We start from the raw sequence: 23320 nt of genomic DNA, 5'->3' as shown, positions 1-23320 counted from the left end.
CATTTGCCCCAAAGAGGTTGAGTTAACCTGGTAGAGACTATTTAAAAACACAATAACTATGCTAAATCTTTCTCTGCCTCTAAGTGGACATAGCTGCTCATGGGACATTTGAGATCCATCACAGGAAATAAGCTCATATATCTGCGTGCGTGCAACATTGTATACAACTTTTGATGCCAGCATCCACAGCTTCAGAAGGGTTAATTTCAGTGGGCATGGGAAAGACAGACTGCCAGAAATGGAAACAGATACTCCTACTGAGGTGGGGCAGGTGCTAGATATACCTGAAAGTGAGGAAAGAAAAGCAGATCATGCAGGTATAATACAATAGCCAGAGACAAGCAACAGGTGGTAGGCAAGCCAAAGGGTGTCCTAGGTTCCATAACAGGTGGGCAGGCACGGTGCCACAAAGGGAGGCTGAGCAGAGACCTCCAGAGACGTGAGCAGATGCTGGGGTGGGGAGGCTGCCCCACCTGCAGAACTGAGACACTTGGTAGACCACAGAGCCAGGTCCTTGCCACAGAAGCAAAAGAAGGCAGAGTTCTGGTCCCAACGGGAAGGAACAGCACAAGTCATCAAGTCAGGGAGTTTGGCTTCCAGGAGACGGTACAGTCCAGTGTTGGACCAGGCAAACAGCATGCTGACTGGAGTTTCTTAGTTTTCCTGATCTAGGAGATGGCTGGCTCCAGGACCTGTTGTAACAGCAATTCCCCATACCTTCCAGGGGCAGGTGGGACTGTTGCTGGCAGGAGGTTGGGAGTGGCTGGGGAGAGGCATCAAATGGTCCAAATGAAGTTGAAGGTAGAGTGGTGCCTGGGTGGAATCCAGCCAGACAAAATAAGTAAAGAGAATGCAAAAGCTCTGTGATTGACTATAGCTTCAGGTCCCATGAATTTCCCTCTCAGGCATGAAACATCTTTGCTTTTATCCAAGGAGAATGGAGATGGTACATGATAGAGTTTTTATGTTGGTCTTAGGAGGCTTTTAAGGCCGTGAAAGCCCAAGAGCCCAGCTGCCTTCCCAGCGAGTAGTTCTGCTCTGGGATTTCTGGGAACCCAGTGTGAGAGGTACAGGGAACTGGCTAAGCCCAGGCTAAATTCCTGTTGTGGTTTATCACAGAAGCACATGAGGAAGGACCCGCTACATAGAGGTTGACTGATACTCAGAGCAGTACATCTCCTCTAAGCAGTTAGGCCAGGCTTTGATCATCAAAGGGATCCCCCTAGAAAGTGTTCTCAGGAGAGAGAAGACCTACATAGTTTTTATGGAGAAAGGGGCAAGGGAACATTTGTAGAGATACTGGATGTGCTGTCTTGATAGGCCAGTGGTTCTTACTGGTTTAAGGACCAATCACCTCTAAAAGAAGCTGATGAAAAGTTAGAGATATTTTCCCAAGAAAGCAAACGCACTCACTCATATGCATGAATTTCAGGGTGTTCAGGAAAAGTCTTGAAGGATCTTCACTCACCAAGAGACCTTGTTTTTCAGCAAGACAGTAAGTGAGTCCACATTCGTCAGCCTCATGCTGCTGTTATAGATAGAACAAGAGAGGCAGGAAAGTTGCTTAAATTTTCACACAATGTTGATGAGAAGTTAGCTGTGACTATATTTTGAGCTAGAAATGGCCTTTACAGTGCGCAGGAAACTTTGGCCATCAAGTTGGAGAAGAAAACACTGGACGTGGAGTTGAATGTCAGAAGCTGTGGATCGCAGTCTTTCTTGGCTCTGGTACTGGTTCATGCTAAGATCGTGTCTCATCATTTGACTTCTCTGGGTCTCAACATTCTTATCCATTTTTTTGTCCATTTAAAGGAGGATGTCACTCTCTCATTTACTAGGTCTTTATAAGGTTTCACTGAGCTGACACAGATAAAAGCTAAACTCTCAGGCCCTTTTGGCTCTCCACCCAGCACCGTGGTGGTGGGCAAGAACAAGCACCAAAAAGAAAGTGGTTAATCCACTTTCTAAGAAAGATTGGTATGATGTGAAAACACTAACCATGTTCAATATAAGAAATATTGGAAAACCTCTAGTGACAAGAACTCAAGGAACCAAAATTCCATCTGATGGTCTCAAGGGTCATGTTTTTAAAGTGAGCCTAGCTGATCTGCAGAATGATGAAGCTGCATTTAGAAAATTCAAGTTAGTTACTGAGAATGTTTAGAGCAATAACTACCTAATTTTCATGGCATGGATCTTGCCCATGACAAAATGGGCTCCATGGTCAAAAATGGCAGACCATGATTGAAGCTCATGTTGATGTCAAGAATACTTATGGTTATTCGTTTTGTCTGTTCCATGTTACTTTTACTAAAAAACACAATCAGATTCAGAAGACCTCTTATACTCAGCATCAACAGGTCTACTAAACCTGAAAGATGATGGAAATCATGACCTGAGAGGTGCAGAGAAATGACTTGAAAGAAAGGGTCAATAAGTTAATTCCAGATTACATTGGAAAAGGCAGAAAAGCCTTGCCAATCAATTTACCTGCTCCATGATATCTTTGTTAGAAAAGTCAAAATGCTGAAGAAGCCCAAGTTTGAATTGGGAAAACTCATGGAGCTTCATGGTGAAGGTAGCAGTTCTGGAAAAGCTCCTGGAGATAAGTCAGGTGCTGAAGGTGAACAAACTGATGGGTATAAGCCCTCATTCCAAGAATCTGTTTAAAATTCAGATACTTAATGGTGACAAATAAAACACTCTATTTGTGAAAAAGAAAGTGAAACTCTTGGTAAGAGTAATGTTTGCTGGGAAATGTAAATTGTGTCACCGAGATTACCTGCTAGCTTGAGGCATACATGCAAGGACGAGACTTGGTCCCTCAGAGCCCTGCAATGGTTCATACCACCCAGCTTGCTCCTTGGGGAGCCAGAAGACAATTCCCATACTTCCTAGTTGTAACCACTGACTAGCCACTCGTAACATCAACATTTATAAAATATAAAGCCTCAACTTAGTGATTTTAGAGCCTTGGAGTAGCCTTACTCATTGTTGTGGGTTGAATTGTGTCCTTGTAAAACTTCATATTTTGAAGCCCTAACCTCCAGTACCTCAGAATGTGACCTTATTTGGAGACAGGATCTTTACAGGGGAAATTGAGTTAAAAGGAAGTCATTCGGGTGGGCCCTAGTCCCCTATGACTGATATCCTTATAAAAAGGGGACATTTGGACACAGATGCACACAGAGGGAGAATGATGAGAAGAGACACAATGAGAAGACCACCATCTACAAGCCAAGGAGAGAGGTCTGGAGCAGACGCTTCACTCACAGCTCTCAGGAGGAACCGGCCCTGCTGACACTTTAATCTTGGACTTCTAGCCTCCAGAACTGTGAGACAATCAATTTTTGTTATTTTAGCCACTCCGTTTGTGGTACTTCATTATGGCAGCCTTAGCAAACTAATACATTCATCAGCATAAAAAGAACCCTCCAAAACTCCTTTCTCTTTCCCTCAGATTTGCAATAGTTGAGTAACAGTAACACATCAATTTTATTGATTTTATTTTTTCTGAGAGAGAGAGAAGGAGGTGGGTAAGGGGGAAAGATAGAGAGACAGACATCAATTTGTTGTTTATTATTTATGCATTCATCGACTGATTCTTGTATCTTCCTCTGACCAGGACTGAAACTGCTGCAGCCTTGGCCTGTCAGGATGACATTCTAACCTCTGAGCTACCCACTCAGGGAAAACAAATATATATTTTTAATGAAGGCTTAAAGGCTGCATCTCCTATAAAGTTATACTTGTTCAAAGTTAAAATAATTTCCTCAGTTAGGAGTGTAATTACTTTTACAAAAGGCCATCACTCACCACTGAAAATTGTATCATGGGCTTCACTTTTACACTTTAATAGTAATTTTAGACAGAATTCATTTACATGAACCAGGAACTTTTTGCTAATCCTTAGAATTCTGCGGGATAAAGAGAACATAATGAAATGATAATGGTATTTATTGAGCATAAATATTCATAGGCTCTTCTGGAGTGATTCATTTGCCTGACTGGAGACAAGGGTATTAGTCTCAGAGAAGTTTGCGAATTGAGCACAGTCTGAAGGAGAACCAGAGTAAGGATACCTCTTTTTGGATGAGTCTTTGGATCTCTGGAAAACTTTGTGTTCATTTTCCTGAACTGAATTAAGAAGTTCTCGGTTGCCCGTTGGACAGGAGTCAGCCTCAGAAGCTGTGCAGAGAGCATTCAGCTCCCCTGGGCTGATGTTGGGGGAGAAGTTTTCCTAAGCAGATTATTCACAGATAATTATTTGTTTGAGCTTCTGAATGGTCTCTCACTGTCAGGCCACAAAAATCTCTAATTTTCAAATAAACAATCATGCGCAGAAATAACTTGGAAACACAAATTCATTAGCTTCATTCTGATTCAAAACCTCCCAAAGCTAACTTGATGAGCTCAGCTTCGGGGAATACAATGTCCATCAGCACTGCTGACCTCTGGGCCTGCTAGGTTTGGACCGATAGCCCCTAGCACAAGGCTGGCACACAGTAGGCCCACAGAAATACCTGTTGAAGGAATGCTAAATAGATATGGGTGCAAGAAATCTGTGTAGTTGATGGAAATTAGATTAAAGATGTTCCATTACTTGTGAGAGTTGTGGTTCTGCAGCTCAGTGATAGGACGCACACCTTGTAGCTGCTGTGTGAACGTAGCAAAATCCTTTACCCTCCTTGGGCTTCAGTTTTCTCATCTGTAAATTGACTTCAAGTCTCCTCTGCCTTTGAAAAGATCAATTCAAACACTTCCCTAGCATCACAGAGGAGTGAAAGACCACTGAAAGGAAATGAGAAGATAAGGGTTCTAGTCCTGGGTTGCCCACCAATGAGCCCAGGGGCCTAGTTCAGGCAGCCTACTGTTTCTGAGCCTGAACATCATCTTCAATAACAGTGGGAAGATAGGACATACTTCAGGTTTTCTTTGAGAAATTAATTCTCTGCTAGAGCTAACATCTTTTACTAAAAAGAGTTGTAGAATGTAATATGCATTATAATTAAGACTGGAATGGGATTCTGGAATAAGACCTCTTTAAATTCAGCTTAAGTGTTATTAATATGAAGTGATACTATTGTCAATAAGTAATATTAGGAATTATGAAGAAGTGCTTGTGCTCTCAGACTTTTGTTTGAAAATTTTATGTGCCTCATCAGAGGGTGGGTTATAAGGTCCAGGAGGGTCAGAGAGGCAGGTAACTAAACTGCTATATTCGATAAAGTCTGACACTCAATGATGTGGCGGACTGCCTGTTGTTATTGTGTGTTCTTGAAATTTTACTCTGCTCCTTTTGCATCTGATCAGAGGCCCAGAGGTGTTTATAAAAGTTCTCCTAAATAAGTATCACAAATTGGTTCTCAGTCGGGTTGTGCCAATTCTGTATGTCCTCCCATAATGTTTTAGTGTGTCAGTTTTCCCGTAAGTGGACCTGCATTGACTATTGACATTACATTGAATTCTTACTACTTTAATCAAAGAACTACCACATTGGTGTTTTAATATGCATTTCTTTAATGTAAACAAGGTTGAATATATTTTTCTATGGTTATTTAATATTATATTTTTGGACATAAAATATCTTTTTATAACTTTTATAAAAAGTTATAAACCTTTTTATAAAAAGTTTGGGATATTAATGGATTTTAGCATCTTATTTAATAACATACTTGTATTAATTTCCTAGGGGTTGCCCTAAAAAATTACTATAAAATGGTGCCTTAAAGCACATAAATTTATTCACCCACAGTAGCAGAGGCTAGAAGTCTATTTAGAGTATCAGCAAAGCCATGCTCTCTCTGAAGATTTTAGGGGAGCATCCTTTCTTGCCTCTCCCAACTTCTGCTGGTTCCAGCAACCTTGGCAATCCTTGGCTTACACACGCTCCATTCCAATGGCTGCCCCATTTTCACACAGCACTCTACGTGGGAGACTCTGTGTTGAAATTTCCTTTTTCTTATAAGAATACCAGTTGGATTAGGGGACCCACCAACCCAGTATGACCTGACCTTTACTTGACTACATCTGTAAAGACCATTTCTAAAAAAGGTCATATTTATAGGAGTTAGGACTTTAACCTAATTTGAGGGAGAGGGCACCATTGAGCTCGAACAATACTTAAAGAGAAAATATGAGCAGGAGGCTGTTCTGATGGGGCAGGAACAAAAAAACTGGCAGGTAGTGATATAATCTCAGGGGAGAATCTGCGCAGGTGCATTACCATCTGCTACATCAAGACACAGCAGAAAGCCATGTTCTCCACGTTTTAAACTATTTGGACTTTAGAAACACATAAATTAGTTGTTAAGATTTCAGAATACTAGTTACTTACCACTGGAACTACAAAAATAACCTTTGGCAATCTGATAAGGCAGAGGGCACATTCTACATAGAGTCGGGGACCCTGGATGTTTCGCGGCTCTGGCACTGCTCAGCTGTGTGCCTTAGAACAACCGGCTTAATTGGCGCATCTCTCCTCGGTCCAGAATCTGTATCATGCAGAGTACAGACCACCTTGAAGGCCCCTTCCAGTTCTAATAACCTGTGCCTGCAAGTGCTACAATAAGTTGTTTATTTGCTGCAGTTTTCAGATGTTTGTAGTGGTAAATGGCTCTTCAATGCCATGTTTAGTAAACAGAAGCCTAGTAGTTTAGATAAGAGGTAGTTTATGTTCAAACCATTGTTATCCTTGAATGCTGTGCTGGATTTTCAGGTAAGGTCAGGAGCTCTGACAGATGCTGAGATGTTCGCATAGTCAATCCACAGTTTGTTCTGCCTACAGGAAGAGAGAATATTTTCAAAGTATAAAAGGCTCATTGATGTTGGAAGTGAAACTCATTGATTCAACTATGGATTTTCATTTTCAAAGCCCTTTATGAACAAGAGATTTGGTGGGACCTTCAGTAGCAGATTCCAGAACCCAAAACAAACAGGCTCAGATGTAGAAGCAGAGCTCTTTGGATTAAGAGCCAGCCTCTCTCTGCTAAGGTCAAATGGTCTTGTTCAAAAGTTTGGTTTTATGTGTGTTTCTGATTGTGCGAAAGTCCTTTTGAAACAACTATCTGTAGTTTATTAAACATTCAGGACTAAAATTATTCATGAATCTCTCATTGTTCATGATATTATTCATGAATCTCTGCAGTTCGCTTAAGTAAAAAAGCCAAGTATGATAACATAATGAGGTGGGTGAATCCACAAAATCTTGGTCAATTTTCTAACCTCATTATTGATGAGCACCAGCATTCACTTCTCAGATAAACCTCTGTCACATTTGTAACATTATGACCACTAATGCTTACCTCTTTCATAAAATCTTAAAAGGGAGTAGTGAGAATTAATATTTTAAAAATTAACTTATTAAGTGCCCTGAGGAATTCTAATGAAGGTCACTATTTAACATTGTGCCATGGTAGTGCCTTGGAATCTTCTTCCACTTTCTACCTCCCTGTACACTCTAGCCACACATAACTCTTGAACATATTATGAGATTCCACAAGTCTACATACCGTTATGTTATTTACTTATTACAAACTCCTACTTATTCCTCAAACCTTACTTGATTTCTCCATCTGAGCTAACCCTTCTCTCTCCTATGTTCCAAAAACATTTTGCATGTGGTCCTATCATAGAGCCTATCAGCATAATGTGATTAATTAGAGCAGTTTGTTAGAATATGAATACTTCCTGAGGGAATGGTCTGAGTCCTTTTTATCCTTACAAACCTAGTGTCTGGTACACCGGAGGCATTTAATGGATATTTGTTAAGTAAGTAAGAAATAGGGCAACCTGTAAAAGCTGTTGCCTTTATATCACTAGCTATGAAGCCTCAGATGGTTACAAAATGAGATCCAGATATATTATTAAGTGAACATTGTCAATTATTTTTCTAATTCATGTATCTCTTCAAGGGCAATAATGTGCTGTTTCAGAGCAGGCTAACCACCACTTTGGCCAAGTCTGGTATTTTCCTTTTCTTCGAAACTACCATTTAACTTGGTCTGGGAAAGGAGCTGTTGGGTCTTCATGTAGTTATTTATTCACCTGGCTCAGGCGTCTCAAATGAACCTTGTAGAAACACCTTTAAAAAACAGTTTTTTCCAAGAATGAGCTAAACATGACTTTGCTATGCTACTATGAGTGTTCTAGCTTGTGTGATTACAAAAAGTAGACCAGGCAGTGTCTTTTCCCTGTTCTTGCATTTTTACCAGAAACAAATCAAGCAAGCTTTCTCCAATTATGATTTACAGGCTTGATGTGATCTTGAATTAGGTTAATCATTTGTAGGGAACGTGCTTTACTTAAAAATAATTTTAGACTTACAAATATGTTGTAAAAATAGGACAGAGTTCCTGTGTAGTCTTCACCAGCTTCCCTGAACATTAACATCTGAAATAACCACAGTGCAATGATCTGAACCAGGACATTAATATTGATACAATACTATATGCTAATCTACAGGCCTTACTCCAAATGTGCCATTCACCCCACTAAATGTCCTTTGTCAGGTTCAGGATCTAGCCCAGGATGCACCATTGTGTTAGCTGTCAAATTAAACTATTTTCTCCAAATGGCCTTTGTCTTTGCCTTTCATGACATTTGTGCTTTCAAAGAACACCAGCCTGTTACTCGCTCAGTTTGGATTTGTCCAGTGTTTCTCTTGTGTTAGATAGAGGTTATGCATTTAGGGCAGAAGCACCACAGAAGAGATATTGTGTTCTTTCCAATGCAGGTAAAAAATTTTTTACACTGACCTTTTGTGTGTTTTGAGAATTCTTTACAGATAATTACTTTATTTGCTTTTATTGACATTTAATATTGTCTATATTTCTCAGGAATTTAGTATCTCACTCAATGACTTAGAGTGTGGAATCATGATTCATGGCCCAAGGTACCCTTAGAAGACTGTTCATTTCCCTTCCTCAGGGGATCAGAGAAAAGGCTGAGCTGGCGGTCCTGCTCTTTCTCGTGTTAGCAGAGACGCGTTGTCAGCCAGGGGCCCTCTCTTCCTGCCGAAGCAGCTCCCAGGCCAACACTGCCTTCAGCTGATTACAAGCTGTTTCTTAGGTTGGGTTCAGCCAGAAGTGGGTCCTGAGACAATGATTTGAGTCTCAGTCATTCATGTGGGAGGTGAGCCCGGGAGGCAAGGGTGGGAGAGTAGGCAGGAGATGCAGGGAGGGAGGAAGACTGGGGCATTTTTTCTCCAGTCTCAGCTATCATTGGATGAGGGCTGTTCCCAGGGTACTTCTTCCTGGCATTCTGGCCCATTCCAACCCCAAAAATACGTTCAAGTGCCTGTAGTGGAATATCTAGAAAGTTCTTAGTATTTAAGGCCAGTGCAAGTGCCCAGAGACATAGGAGAGACATGAGAGTGTCCTCTTTGCCTTCCCTTTTCTTCTTTCTCTTTTTTCCTCTCTCCATTGTTTCCAATTAAAAAAAAAAAATTCTAAGCGGCAGCTGGAGTGGAGTTGGGAGGGGAGGGCCCCAGAACAGTAGTTCGGTGTTGGCAGAAGTCCTCAAATACTGGCATCACATCATTCATATAGATCAATTTTGAATCAATTGACCCTGATATTTAAACAGGAATGACTCAAGGCAGAAAAGAATAATATGCTTTCTAAACTTAAAAACTCATCATTTTCCAAGTTGTGGTCTTTCTTCCTAGGCTTTAGGACCCTGAGGTCAGCTATAAAGAGAGACGCATTACCTGAGCTTGGGGATGTCACTTAACTGAGACACCCTACAAGTGAAAGCAGAGAACACCTAACACTGGGGGTTAACTCTTTTCAAGAACTTTCTGGCTCCTTGCAGTGGGGCAGTCCTGGTTCTGTGATGGCTCCCTGAATAGGAGAAAGGGCTTGAAATAGGGCCAGAAATGTGGCACTTCCACACTTTGCTCTCTGGCCGGGTGTCCTTAGGTAGTTATTTATCTCATTGCTTTGTCTGTTAAGATTGGAGTGATTGTACGTACCTTGTGGGGTTGCACAGAAATTGGATAGGGTCATGTCAGTTAGAAGCACCTGGGCCAGAGTTGGCCAGAGTAGGCCCTTAGCACATGAGGGACACGGGAATTTCCCAATGACTCTCAGACCTTGCGTATCCTTATCTCAGGTGATTCTACCACTATTATTCCCCCCACTTTGCAGAGTAGGAATGCAGTTCCTAGAGCGGTTGCATCCCAGCCTCTGCCTGGTCACACTGGTAGGATCTGAAACCAGATGTATCTGATCCCGTGATCCACTTTACCACACACATTATAGACATTACACCAGAATGAAGAACAGCTACTCACCTTCCTTCCACCTAGTCTTCCCACATCAAATGGATGGATAAAAAGTGCCTGGAAGCTCTGCATCCTTTGCCAAAAAGACAAGGAGAAAGAGAGGGGATTAACCTCACTCAGCACTGCATCCCAGGAACAATGCCGGCTGCTACATGAGAGGCATCATGTTTAAGAAGATTTGGAGTTCAGGGAGACAAAGCTCTTTGTTCCGGAGGTGACACTGGGCTGGATATGCCAGGCTGGTGGCCAGGCTTTGCTAGAACACGCTGCAGAGCTCTCAGAGGTTCTTGGTCCCTCCAGGCTGCTGGGTCCTGCCCGTCAGCCACCTCCTGGTTGCAGCACGCCAGCTGGTATCTGCTCCACAGTCCCAGGATGAAGAGCCGCAGACTGTGGTTCTGGGTCCCTCTGGCATCAGTGTTAAAATGTGGAATGACGAGCTGATTTCTGCTCCCACCCGGCTCTCCACTCCTTTGCCTTTGTCTCCCACTTCCTGCCCTGAGCTCTTCCTCAGACTCCCTCAGGCTCTGCTGACCTCTCTCCTGAAGTCCTCCATTCCTCCCCAAACTTGGACTAAGATTTTAGTAGACCTCTCAGCTCATGGAGAATGAGGAAATGAAGGTCACTGGGGCAAGGGTGTGGGGAGAGAAAGGAGAGAGGAAAGGGGCACTGTGAACATAGGCGGATAAAGGGCTACAGCAATTCACCACTATGAGCCACGATTCTGAACCAGGCAAGTCAGAGGAAACTTGTTCCAACCACCTTCTTCTTGATTCCCTGGCAATACTGGTATCACTTTATAATTTGGGTGTTGGTGATAATTTGGGTGAAGAGAAAAAGTAGAAAGGCATGGATAGGTTACTTGATTAAAATGTTTGAATGTATAAATACATAGTAAAATGTTAAAATGTATAAGTAAATTTTTCTACTGCCTTTAGAATTTGATTTGTTACGATGGCCACAAAATACCAGCTAACTGGACAGCAGGTGATGATGTAACTTCTTGTTTTCTATGAAAGGTATCAGTTAGGGCCGTTCCTATAACAGTTGTAGCACTGTCAAAAAAAAAGCTGGAGAATTCCAGCAAAACACTGACTTGGTGGGGTCTTTGGATTAGGCTTAAGTATGTTTCTTCAGAGGAAAAGATTATATCCATAGAGGCTGACTGTAGCTTCTCTCCTAGTGTGTCACTCTAAGCGTTCTTGGTTAACTTGCAGACACAGAAAACATATACTGAGTGAAATGGTTAGCAGATGTAATGAAAATAATCACAGGCCTTGGTAAGAAGAGTCAGAGGGTAGAGATTAGCACCTGACCAAAGGCTTTTAGGGAGCTAGATTTGAGCTATGAGCAGAGGAGGACTAATGGATACTTCCTCTTACAGTTTTCAATTTACAGATCAGAGTGAAGGATTAGTAGCTAGGATGAGATTTGTTAGACTTTAGGGAGGGGCCATCTGGTGCAAGTAGAAAGCCAGTGTAAGCTGAGGGAAAAGGCATTAGAGTACTGTGTGCTTTTAAAGACTAAAAGAATATGCCTTTGCCTGTTACATGACACATACAAGAATAAAAAAGAAAAAGAAAAGGAAATTAACCCAATGAGAGTAGATATAGATGACTTAATCCATATTTTCAGAAGTTCTTTGTCCAGTGCAGGAAGGCCTCACTCATGATCCAGGTGGAGAGAAACGTGCATGAACAAAACACAGAGGATGGCTTGGTGCCAAAGTGGTGGTGCTGGCTGGGGGGCGGGGGGGGGGGGGGCGGGCGAGCAGCGGCAGGAGGGCCAAAAAGACTTAGAAGGGAAAATCCTCCGAGACAGCACTGGCCAAGACTTTGGGGAAGAGAGGACACTAGCTGGGTCTTGGAGGAGAAGTCTTTCTGTTGGCAGGCGGAGGAGGAGGCTATGCAGATGGGTGGCAGGAGGTAGATAAGCACCCTCCCCAAAAAATCACAGCCATCAAATACGAGGCCTGGTCTGCTGGAAGCTGAGTAGGGGGAGCACAAGACACTTCAGCTGGACAGACAGTGTGGGCTCACTTTCTGGAGAGCCTTGGAAGCTAAGAAGAACATAGATTTGGGAACCCTGGCTGACTGGACAGGAAGGTGACACAAGGAGATGTGGTATTATAGGCAGCACCTATCCTCATTCTGTTTAAGATAGAGGGGACAGACTTTAGATATCCTGAGCAGATTCACAAGGCCTGTGGTAATTTAAAAATGGTTGCCAGGGATTACAGCCAATTAAGTATGAACATTCCTGCCCTAAAGGCAAGGCGCTTCCTCCTGTGGAATAAAGCATCAGACTGTTTAAACCTGACACAAATAATTATCTGATTCAGCCAACTCCCCTTTTCCTCACTGTCACCAAGCATCCCTGTGACTGTTAATGGCTTCCGTGCAGGCAAGTCTATAGGAAATCCATTGGTTTTAATTTAGAGAGAGCAATTGAAGTGCTTCTAAGGAAATACATACCTATGTAGCCTAGAACCTTATCTACATGGCCTTAATAAGAAAAGAAATAACAGAAACTGCTGTGATAGTTAACGTAGAGGAATGTAGGCTCTAAATAACCTTGAAAGTATTTTTTAGATGGTATCATTACAGGAAGTGTACAGAAATTTTTTGTCACTGATAATTTTTTGTACTTGCCCATAGGTGGGGTTTTTTTTTTTAATTCTCACCCAAGAACTTCTCCCCCCCCCCACCCCAACCCATCCCCAGCTTTTAGAGAGAGAGGAAGGAAGAAAGGGAGAGAAAGAAACATCAATGTGAGAAATGTCAATTGGTGGCCTCCTGTATGCACCTGGACTGGAGAACAGATCTACAGCCTCGGTATGTGGCCTGACCAGGAATCGAACCCACAACCTTTCGGTTATGGGATGACGCTCCAACCAACTGAGCCACGCTGGCCAGTGTGCACATAGGTGTTTTTAAAATGTCATGGCTGTGTTACACATTCAGTTAGCATACCCTCTTGTATCTGAAGCATTTTCCTCTGTGGTTGGCTCTATGCTGTACAGTCTTGTATGCCATCTACACTGTGGAGCATCACATTCCATAGATGGGCTGACATTTGTTTAACCCTTCCCCTAATTGTGAAAACATTTGTGCAAGTTCCTCCTTTAAGAGACCTTATTCAGACATAAAATGTTCTCTTCCTTATAAAACTACATTCCACATGGAAATAAAGAGGAGGAAACCTTTTTGGTGATTCTTGATTTGTGTCAACAGATTATTTCCCAATAGGCCTCCAGGTGAGTTTACTCTTTGCCACAGCCTGGAACACAGAGCACAAGCATGTATAAGTGTGCATGGTCGAAAGAAATTCCAAACATAAGAAAGATTTAAAGGATTTACTTGAGCCAAAGTTTGGGGCCAGTCCCAGAAGCAAAATCTCAATGTATTGTGAAAATGCCCCCAAGGAATAGCAGTTTTACAATTCATCTTATACATTAGAATCAAGGCAGAAGATGGAAGGAAGGTTACATGAAATCCATTGGCAGCAGATTAAGGGCATAGGAGAAGGCAAAGCTGGGAAGTCTCTGGGTTAGGATAAATAGTAAAATGGAGAGACACTCCTTTCACATCTGTGGGTACAGGATAGTTAACAGTTAACATACATGGTTTACAGAGGTATGCAGGTAAGAGATAACAATGAGGAATGTTGGGGCTGTCTCACCCCGTACCAGCTGTTTATCTTTGGAGGTCTGGAAAAGAATTAATTTTGACATTTTGAGTATGTTATTCTAGATGCACAAAAACAATGGACAGGGCTTGCTCAAGGTCAAGATTAATGTACTATGCTGTAGAGGCCTAGGACTTGACTTCCCAGTATAACCCGTTCAGTTAGAAATTTTTTTATGATAAAAACATCTCATGTGATTACATTTAGTTCTTGAATTTATCAAGCTTACCAAGGTAGCCTCTTTTTTTCCTTCACAGATGGCAGAGGATATCTGATAGATAAGATGACATTTTTACCACTAAGGGTAGAATGCTTTTCCATATACAAAACAAAACCGTATTTCAAGAAGAGTAGTCTGATTAATTGGCCTGGAGGTGATGCTTTGATGTGTATCAATGTCAGTAATTTAGGCAAAACACGAGGCAGTGAAGGTAGAAGGAAGTGAATGACACAATTGAATAACTTGATCATGACAGTCTGATTTGCTAAAGGTTGAGTTTCCATAATGCAGTGGCATTTAGCTCAATGCCACTGGCAAATAGGGGAGGACGTCAATATTATGTGAAAGTTGCATTGGTCTGTTGAGATTTCCCGCATCTTAGTGTTGTGTTTTGTTTTAAAATACATTTTTTTCGGAATTATTTTATTTTTTATTTTTCAGTTCCAGTTGAGATTCAATATTATATTAGTTTTGGGTGTATAGCATAGTGGTTAGATATTTGCATAACTTAGGAAGTGATCCCCCTGGTAAGTTTAGCGTTTGGTGCTTCAAGATAAAGCAGCACAGCCAGAGCCACACCCTGTTCCCAAGCCTCCTTCACCCTCTTTCTACCTCTGCGCTCAGTTCACACAGCGTGTGTGCATCTTGCTCTTGTCCTATAACTCATCAGTGTCAACCCTTAAACCCCTTCCATGAAGCTACCCACCCCTTTATGTTTTTAATTGTTGTGAAATACATAGAACATAGAATTTCCCGTCTTAACCATTTTCAAGTGTGCAGTTCAATGGCATTGAGTACATTCATATCATTGTGCAATCCTCACCACCACCATCTCCAGAACATTTTTCATCTTGCAAAACTAAAGCGCACCCATTAAGCACTAACCGCTCCTGCCCCGCTCCCCGCAACCCTGCCAATACACCCACGGTCCTGTCCCTGGCGCCTACCGTTCTACTTTCTGTCTCTATGATTTGGGCTACTCTTTTGAATATTAGTAGAATCATACAATACGTGGGGGGGGGACCCAAAATAAGCCCAGAATTTATTATAAAAAAGTTGTGTATTTATTCTTACATGTTTAAAATTTAGTTACCTTCAAAGTACTCTCCATTTGATGCAATACACTGATAGTGACATTTTTTCTACTGCTCAAAACAGTTTTTGAACTTGTTGATTTTGAGGTCTTTATTGTTTTTGCCATTTTTTGTTTCACCTCTTCCACATTGGCAAAACATTTCTCTTTGAGGAATTTTTTCATCCAAGGAAACAAACAAACAAAAAGTTGCTCAGGCAATATCAGGTGAATTGGGAGGGTGGGGCACGGAGTTGTGCTGTTTTCGGTCAAAAACTGCTGAACCCTCAGTGCCATGTAGGCAGATGTGCTTGTAAATCACCCATCTTGAAATGGGCAAATGCATCGAAACACTCTTCAAAAAAAAAAATTCCATGAGGTCGAATGCAGTCTCGCACCATGCCAGCTGGTATACTGATACAGATGGGCTCCTAGAACACTCACTCAGCAGGGAAGCCTGTACTACAAGGGGCCCGCCTTCCAGAAGATAATTCTGGTATTTTTTGGGCCCCCCACACTTGTCTTTCTGTGTCTAGCTTATTTCACTTTGCAATAATCTCCTCAATGTTCATCCATGCTATAGCACATATCAGAATTTCCTTCCTCTTTATGGCTGAATAACATTCCATTGTATGGATATACCACATTTTGTTCATCCGGTCGTCCATCAGTGGACACCTGAGTTGCCGCCACCTTCTGGGTGCTGTGAACATGTGAAACATCTCTTCAAGTCCCCATATCACACTCTCTCCCTTTTAAAAGATAAAGTTCTATATTTGCTGTCATGTATTTTTTTTTACTAGGGATCTAACATGGCTTTTTTATTGTATAAACCTTTTTATTAAGATTATTTCATTAGGTCTCTGGTGATAAAAGTTGTAAAGGTCTGAGTGGTCTGCCTCAGCCCTGTTTCTCCCATAAACCCCACTATCTTTAGCGTACAATTTTACAGATCAAGAGAGGGGTGTGTGTGTGTTTAGAAATGTGTGTGTGCATCATGTCATAGCAGAAATGCCCACAGAATTGAAAGGAAATAAGTGGGAGTCCAGCTGTGTGCTGTACTACCTAACTGCCTTGACAATCTTAGAAATTTAACCAAGCCTGGTGTTCTCAGTTAACTGCCTGCCAGGTCTCCTGGAGGGGTACGTGAGGTAGGATAGCTGGTCCAAATCCAAACACCTGGTCTACTCTTCACAGGAGTTCAAATGCTATTATTTGTAATAGGACTGAGCAGAGGCTGAGAGTCAGAGAGGGAACTTGGTTGGATTGCAGCTCTGCAAGCAACTGGTTGGACTGTTCTCTCGCATCTACAACTGTTTACATCCCACGCAAGGCTTGATTGACCAAACAAACAAGATAAGCAAAAACCATGAACATGAACATTCTATTCTAGCATAAGTATGTATACAGAGAAATTTGGGAGGCTTGAGGGTGCCTGGGAGCAGTGGGGGGGTGGGGTGGGCAGAAGGTCGCAGCGTTCCATGAGCATTTCTACTGGCAGAGAAGGGCTTCTCTCAGCGTGCCACAGAAACGCCTGTGCCTCAGTGATGGTAACCAGCCTCAGAGAATGTAAACTCAGTCCACAAACAAACAAGAAGTAGAATGAGGATTTGAATGGTATATTTAAACACTCACTAAAACTACTTGTGACTGAGAATAGGCTCAGAGATCCACACGAAGTCAGGATGTTAGCACATGCGGTCCTCAGCATAGTTAGGCCTGAACAATTGCCAGAGCTGAGTTCTCAGGCTTTCCGTGTTATGGAAATATTAAAACAGAAGGAAAAAAGTTGATTTTTCAGCTATATGACAACATAAAACATAAAATGTCAGTGTTATTGTATAAATAAAATTTTCTGGAGCTTAAAGTTACAATTATAATTTACCAGAAAAAGGAAAATAGCATCTGTTTGTTTGGAAGGCAGGCGTAAGAGAGTGGCCTGCTGCAACCAACTGTCTTTGCACTAGAGGAGGAGGAGAGCGGGGCAAAAAGGGAGAAGGAAGAAGAAATGAGCAGAGGGAAGGGATGTCATGTTTCTGCCCAATTTATCATCTCACTGTTGTTGTTTTCACTGATCGCTGTAGTGTTTTTCCAACTCTGGGGTCCCATTAGTTTATCCACCAGAACTTAATACAGTATAGACAGAATAGAGAATATCAGAATGCATTGCATGTGCTTAGGGTCAGCATTGTTTGTAAATATTTTCTCCGTGCGTCTATATTCATGAATGTATCAACTGCGTTATCATGTAAAACATGATTCTTGCTGTGAGTTGTGGTCAGAAATTTGAGAAACATTCTGGCATTTTGCCTGACTTCTGATCCTGGACTTTCCTTTTTACTCAGTGAGGATTTTGTGTCCAAATTTGGCTACTGTTAAACTCTAAATAAATTCTGATGGTGTTAACTTTCTACCATCACCTATTCAGGAATTGAGGATTGTCCCAAGGGTGCCCACACTCCTAGCATGTCTAATCAGGCATGGGGTAGTGGAAAGAATCCTGAATTTAGATCTAAAAACTTGGAGTAGAATTTCAGTTCAGCCATCAATCAGTCATGACTACACAGATGGCTGATTAAAAATCTCTCTAATCCAAGCCAATCTTTTTCAGCCCAATTTATTCACTGAATGTTTATTGAATGCCTACTAAATACTGGATATGAATCTTGTAGGTTGCTGATAGAGATAAACCCCAAGTGACACGGTTCTGGAAATGAAAGCCAACCCATGGCCTCCAGATTCTGGGTGCTTCCCCTACAACACAGCAGTGTCTGTGTTGTGAATGTGACGGGTCCTTCCACAGGCAAGAGCTGTGAGAGCTCCATCCTTGGCATACTGGGCCTTTGAAAGCCAAATGGACCTTGATTTGAATCCCAGTTCTGCCAAATACATACATGTAGCTGAGGACCTGGGGTCATTTATTTAAGGTCTCGGTGCCTCAGTTGCCCCATTTACAAAATGAAGATAGTAATAAACTCTCCTTAGAGTGTTTTTTTAAAAATTTATTTATTGATTTTAGAGAAAGAAAGAAACATTGATTTGTTATTCCAATTATTTGTACATTTATTGGTTAATTCTTCTATGTGCCCTGACTGGGGACTGAACCCACAGCTTGGCATATAAGGACAATGCTCTAATCTACTGAACTACCTGGCCAGGACCTAAAGTTGTTTTAATAATGAAATGAAATATGCACATAGTGATCATGAACTAGACAATAATGGCAGTAACACAAAAATATTTAATCTTCCATGACCAGTTTATTCAAAAAGAATGAAAATATCCATGTATATACCTGAAAGTTTTGTCTCTGTCAAAGTTTCATAATCAATGTTTCCAGTCATGCATATATGTACAATCCCAGATTATTCCATAATTTTATTAATGATTTCACATGTTCATTGAATTACTATGCCTAATATCTCCTCATCTACTTCTAAGTACATTTCTAATTTATTCTTTAAAGAGATTTTATTTATTTATTTTGAGAGAGACGGGAAGGGAGGGAGAGAAATATCGATGTGTGAGAGATACATCGACCAGTTGCCTCTCATACCCCTCTGGGGATCTGGCTTGCCACCCAGGCATGTGCCCTGACCAGGAATTGAACCAGCAACCTTTTGGTTCACAGGCCAGCACTCAACCCACTGAGCCACAGCAGCCAGAGCATCTGCTTATTTATTCTTAAGTGAGCATCAAACATTTATGTTTCTGGTTGTCTATTAAAGATCTAATTTCTTTTGGCAGATTTTTTTGTACTTAGCCTCTGGTTCTGTGTTTTTTGTTCTGTTTAATTTCCTAGAAGTCACATTGTTATGAGAGGGTAGGGCCTGGAGCTCAGCTGTCCAGGTTCAAGTCCAAGCTGTGGGTCATTTGGGGTAAGAAGCTTTGGTTTCCTCATTTGTAAAATGGGACAATCAGCAGAGAACTAAATGAATAAAAACATGTAAATGCTTAAAACACAATCTGGCACGTATTAGCTATCAAATAGGCATGAACAGACATTACTGTTTCTCCGATCATTTAGTTTTTAACAGTACTCTGCATTATATATGCTCGACTTCTTCCGCTGATAATAATGAGCTGATGTTGTACATGGCGCAGGAAGAGGGCAGCGTGCTGCTCGAGAGACGCGGTACAGTTCTCAGGGAATGCATGGTTCTGTAACCTTGGGGAGACCTGTTAGAAGTAGCAAACAGCAGCAAAGTGCCATGCCTGCTGTCAGGCACACCAGACCCTGTAGGACCCATGCGAGTATGTGGTTAGGACGCATCTGCTCTCCTCAGCACCTCACTGCGCCCACACCTCCCTCAACACACTTGGCCCATCTTATGTAATGACCCACTCCACTGCCTCCCCTGGACCTTCCATGAGGGAGGGCCAAGTCCATGCCGGTTTCCCATCTGTAGCAGTCTGCCCAGTGGGAGCTCTGTCTCTATTATGGGACAAATTCATGAAAGTGCTCCAGCCACTCAAGTCTCAGTTGCATCTCCCCCTATATTCTCCTCATGTGACCGGCTTCTGGGCTCACAGCAGCTTGTCCCACAGCTGTGTCTCTCAGACGAGTACCAGGGCCTTTTAAAAATTGTGTGGTGCCAGATGTCTCTCTTTTTCACTCACCAGTTCTACGTTTTCATACATGACTTGTTCATTTATCATATTAGATACTCACCTGAGCAAGGTGCTAGGACTAAAATAATGAATGATCGAAGTCCTGTCCTGGGGGAATTGATGTGTCCTGAACCAGTCTTGTCTCTCTCACCCCAGTTTTCTGAGCTGAATGTTGATTATCTCTTTACTTTCTCACTTTTACCTTTTAAATTGTAACTGTTCTTCTCATCTCTAACTTTTATGCATTTTGAATACACAATGTAGTCAAATGCAATAAAGGCAAATGTGCAAAACAAAAAGCAATACTAAGGATGTGTCTGAAAAAAAATCTGCATTATATCTGTGCTTGTGTTTAATGATGTTCCCGAAATGAGACTGTGGTATTTTTTCTGCTGGTGTCCTCAGTCTGACTTTATTTCATCTGTATTTCCCGCCCCCTCCAAACATTTAATCAGCATTATAAATTCCAGTGCATTACCAACACATTAGCCCTTTGCAATACGGTCATAGTGCTAGACTGGCCCGTGTGCCTTCAGGATTTCCAAACAGGCCCTCATGTGGTCCCAGGACCTCTGATGTGTGAGCCGCGTCATCTACCTGCTATCCTTTCTTTGGGTTGCTTGGCCCACACTTTGTATGTGTCTCCTTTGCTGCCACCAATACATAAACCCTCATGTTCCCTCTCACTGCCTTTCTTTGTGAACAGAGTTTATTCTTGTCATGTAAACAAGAACTATATGATACAGCAATTGATCCATTAATATATGACAGAAAAGTCAAGATGTTGACAATCAAAGACTAACCACGAAGAAAGTAAGTTCTTCAGATGAAGAAATCAGCAAAGGCAGCCAAAGCTACTTTCAACAGAGACATTTCATAGAGGGAATACTCCCTAATATTCCCTAATAAACTGCAATAAAGAGTGTGGACATTTTTACAAAAGAAACCACAAATACCCTTGATGTTGTTGAGTTGCAGTTTTCCTTATCTTTTAAGGCATGTAGAAAGAGAGCAGACTTTGTGGGGATTGATGCAGGAGAATGGAGTCTAAAAGAAGAGATACCTTTGAAATACTTGCAAAGAAGGACTGGGAAGTGGCCTGGTGAAAAGAGGACAGAGTTTGGAATTCATCCCTTAGAGTTTGAATCCCATGCCAGCCCCTTCTGCCTGTGTGACCTGGCAAATGAAGGGGAAATAAACCTTTTCCCCTACTTATCACAGAGGTATATTTTATGAGGGCATTTGTATATGTTCTCATTTGATGTCCACAACAACTCTGGGCAGTAGGTATTATTGGTATCCCCATTTTTCTGAGAGAAACTGAGACTAAGACATTACCAAGTATTAGTGACGGTGGTGGAGCACCTAGAACTCTATTATATAGTCACTTGTGGGAATGTAAACTGATACAACCATTTTGTGAAAATGTCCTAAGTTGTTACATTGATACTGTGTTAATTTTCTGTGATGTGAAAACAAATTACCACAAACTTAGTAGGTTAAAATGACACATGTATATTTTCTCTGTTTTTTGGGGGGTCCTTGGCTGTGAGTTGCCATCAAGTTGTGGGCTGGGCTGTGTTCTGATCTGGAAGCTTGAGTGGGGAAGAACACATAGCCAAGCTCTTTCAGGCTGTTGGCAGACCTGATTTCCTTGTGGCTGTGTGACTGATAGCCCCAGCTTTTTTGATGGCTGTTGGCTGGAGACCAGGCCATGTCCCAGAGGCTGCTGACAGCGCCTGGCCATGCAGGCTTCCCCAAGGTGGCCCCTGCATCAGTCCAGCCGCTGGAGGCTCTCCCTCCGCTTTGCCAACATAACAACCTTAGCCTAACAAAACAATTTTTAGTCTTTATCTTTTAACAATCACAGGAGTGGCATCCTCTCACCTTTGTCTTAATCTGTTAGTTAGGTGAAAATCACTTATTTTGTCAGTACTTGGGGGAGTAGCACACATAAAGATGCAAACACCATGGCAGGCACCTTTGCGGGTCATCTTAGGATCTGTCGAATAAACACACACACATTCCTCCAGCTGTACATGTAAGATGTTACTATAATATCTAAGTAATACCTTAATTTTAAAAATATCTGAGACTAAGAGATATAAAGTAACTTGCTTTTAAGTGACTCAGCTACTACGTGGCAGGGATGGATTCAGATTCAACTCTGTCTGATATAAAAATCTTGTAGATCATTTCATTTTGTAGATCAAATGAAAAGATGTAGGTAAAACCCAAACAAAGAACGCCCTGGCTCAGAGAATGATACCTGTTATAATGATGGCCTGCCATTTCCTTTCTATTTCTCAAACAATGCAATATGCCTGAGAAGGTGCTAGAACCCTTGACTTTCTAAGGATACTCAAATGGACTTTGGTCCGTGTAAGACTTTCCACTGTTTTCTTTTTTCTTTTAACATTTTCAGATTTTATTTCTGATGTATCTTCAAATTATCCACATTAACTGCTTATGAAGAATGTTTTAAATCACTTTGATCATTTCAAAATGGGACAAAACAGTAAAAACAAAGAATCTTCCTCTTTTCCAGGAGAAATGTTTTATGTTAAGTTAAACTGTTTAAATATCTCTGGTGTCAATTGTGGGTGAACCAGGAAGGTCGCTTCCTGTCTCGCTCAACGATCCTCTGGCCCCGATCTTGTTCGGATGGTGTCCCTCCCATGGGCAGCATTCTGGTCTCTGCAGTAGGAGCCCTGAAAGGGCCCCCTTCTTGTTTCCCTGTCAGTCTTATTTCTGCAGTCTCCTTGCACGCCTTCTCACAGCAACAGCCACAGAGGACATGTTTCTGTTTCAGGTGACCACATTCAGGAAAAACATCTATGTTGTTCTTAATTTTAATAAGCTTCTCAGGCCTTCTTCTCCAACATCAGTTAATGTCAATGCTGCATCTGTTTCTGGGTGCTGTCATCCAAAAGATATTCTCCAAAAGGCTGGAAATCTTACTTTCATCAGTATCATTTGCTGGTTCTGTAAATATAGCTGAAGCTTGGACAGTTAATGCTGGTCCCCACAGAGGGCTGGGAAGGCTTGGCCTGCCCTCCAGAAATTTCCATTGCAGTAGCTCCCAACAGTTCTGGAGGAGTCCGGCTATCAAGCCGTGGGGGATCCACCAACACCAACATGGCCACCAACATCTTCCCAGCCTGAAGATCACCTATTTTCTTATATATCTATGAATATGATTCTATTATTATTATAGTTCATTTCCCTGGCACATTTAATTTATTTATCCTCCTTCTCTACTCAAGTCCAGAGGTTTGCTCTAAATGTCCCTTAGTTAATATTCTGATTTTTGAAGTAACCCTTTGTTTTAAGATTTCCCATACTATCTCCTCAATTTGTTCCTCATTAGTCAAAGGCTACTTACAAGTAAACAGTGAATCATCTTATTCTCTACCAGCTGTTCTCCTGCACTTTTAAAGTCAGTGGG

At 41.7% G+C, this 23320-nt stretch overlaps 2 pseudogenes; one reads left to right on the top strand and one right to left on the bottom strand.

The window, feature by feature from the left end:
* Positions 1 to 1999: 1999 nt before the first annotated feature.
* LOC129073431 (40S ribosomal protein S3a-like) lies at positions 2000 to 2670 on the top strand (annotated as a pseudogene).
* A 19795-nt stretch (positions 2671 to 22465) lies between these two features.
* Positions 22466 to 23024, bottom strand: LOC129073430 (39S ribosomal protein L32, mitochondrial-like; annotated as a pseudogene).
* Between the last annotated feature and the right edge of the window lie 296 nt (positions 23025 to 23320).

This window comes from Pteronotus mesoamericanus, unplaced genomic scaffold, assembly GCF_021234165.1.
Source record: "Pteronotus mesoamericanus isolate MK-2021 breed Mesoamerican mustached bat unplaced genomic scaffold, CSHL_Meso_final contig_41, whole genome shotgun sequence".
Lineage (NCBI taxonomy): Eukaryota > Metazoa > Chordata > Mammalia > Chiroptera > Mormoopidae > Pteronotus > Pteronotus mesoamericanus.
The sequence above is the reverse complement of the archived record's forward strand: the minus strand, read 5'-3'. Positions and strand labels throughout refer to the sequence as shown.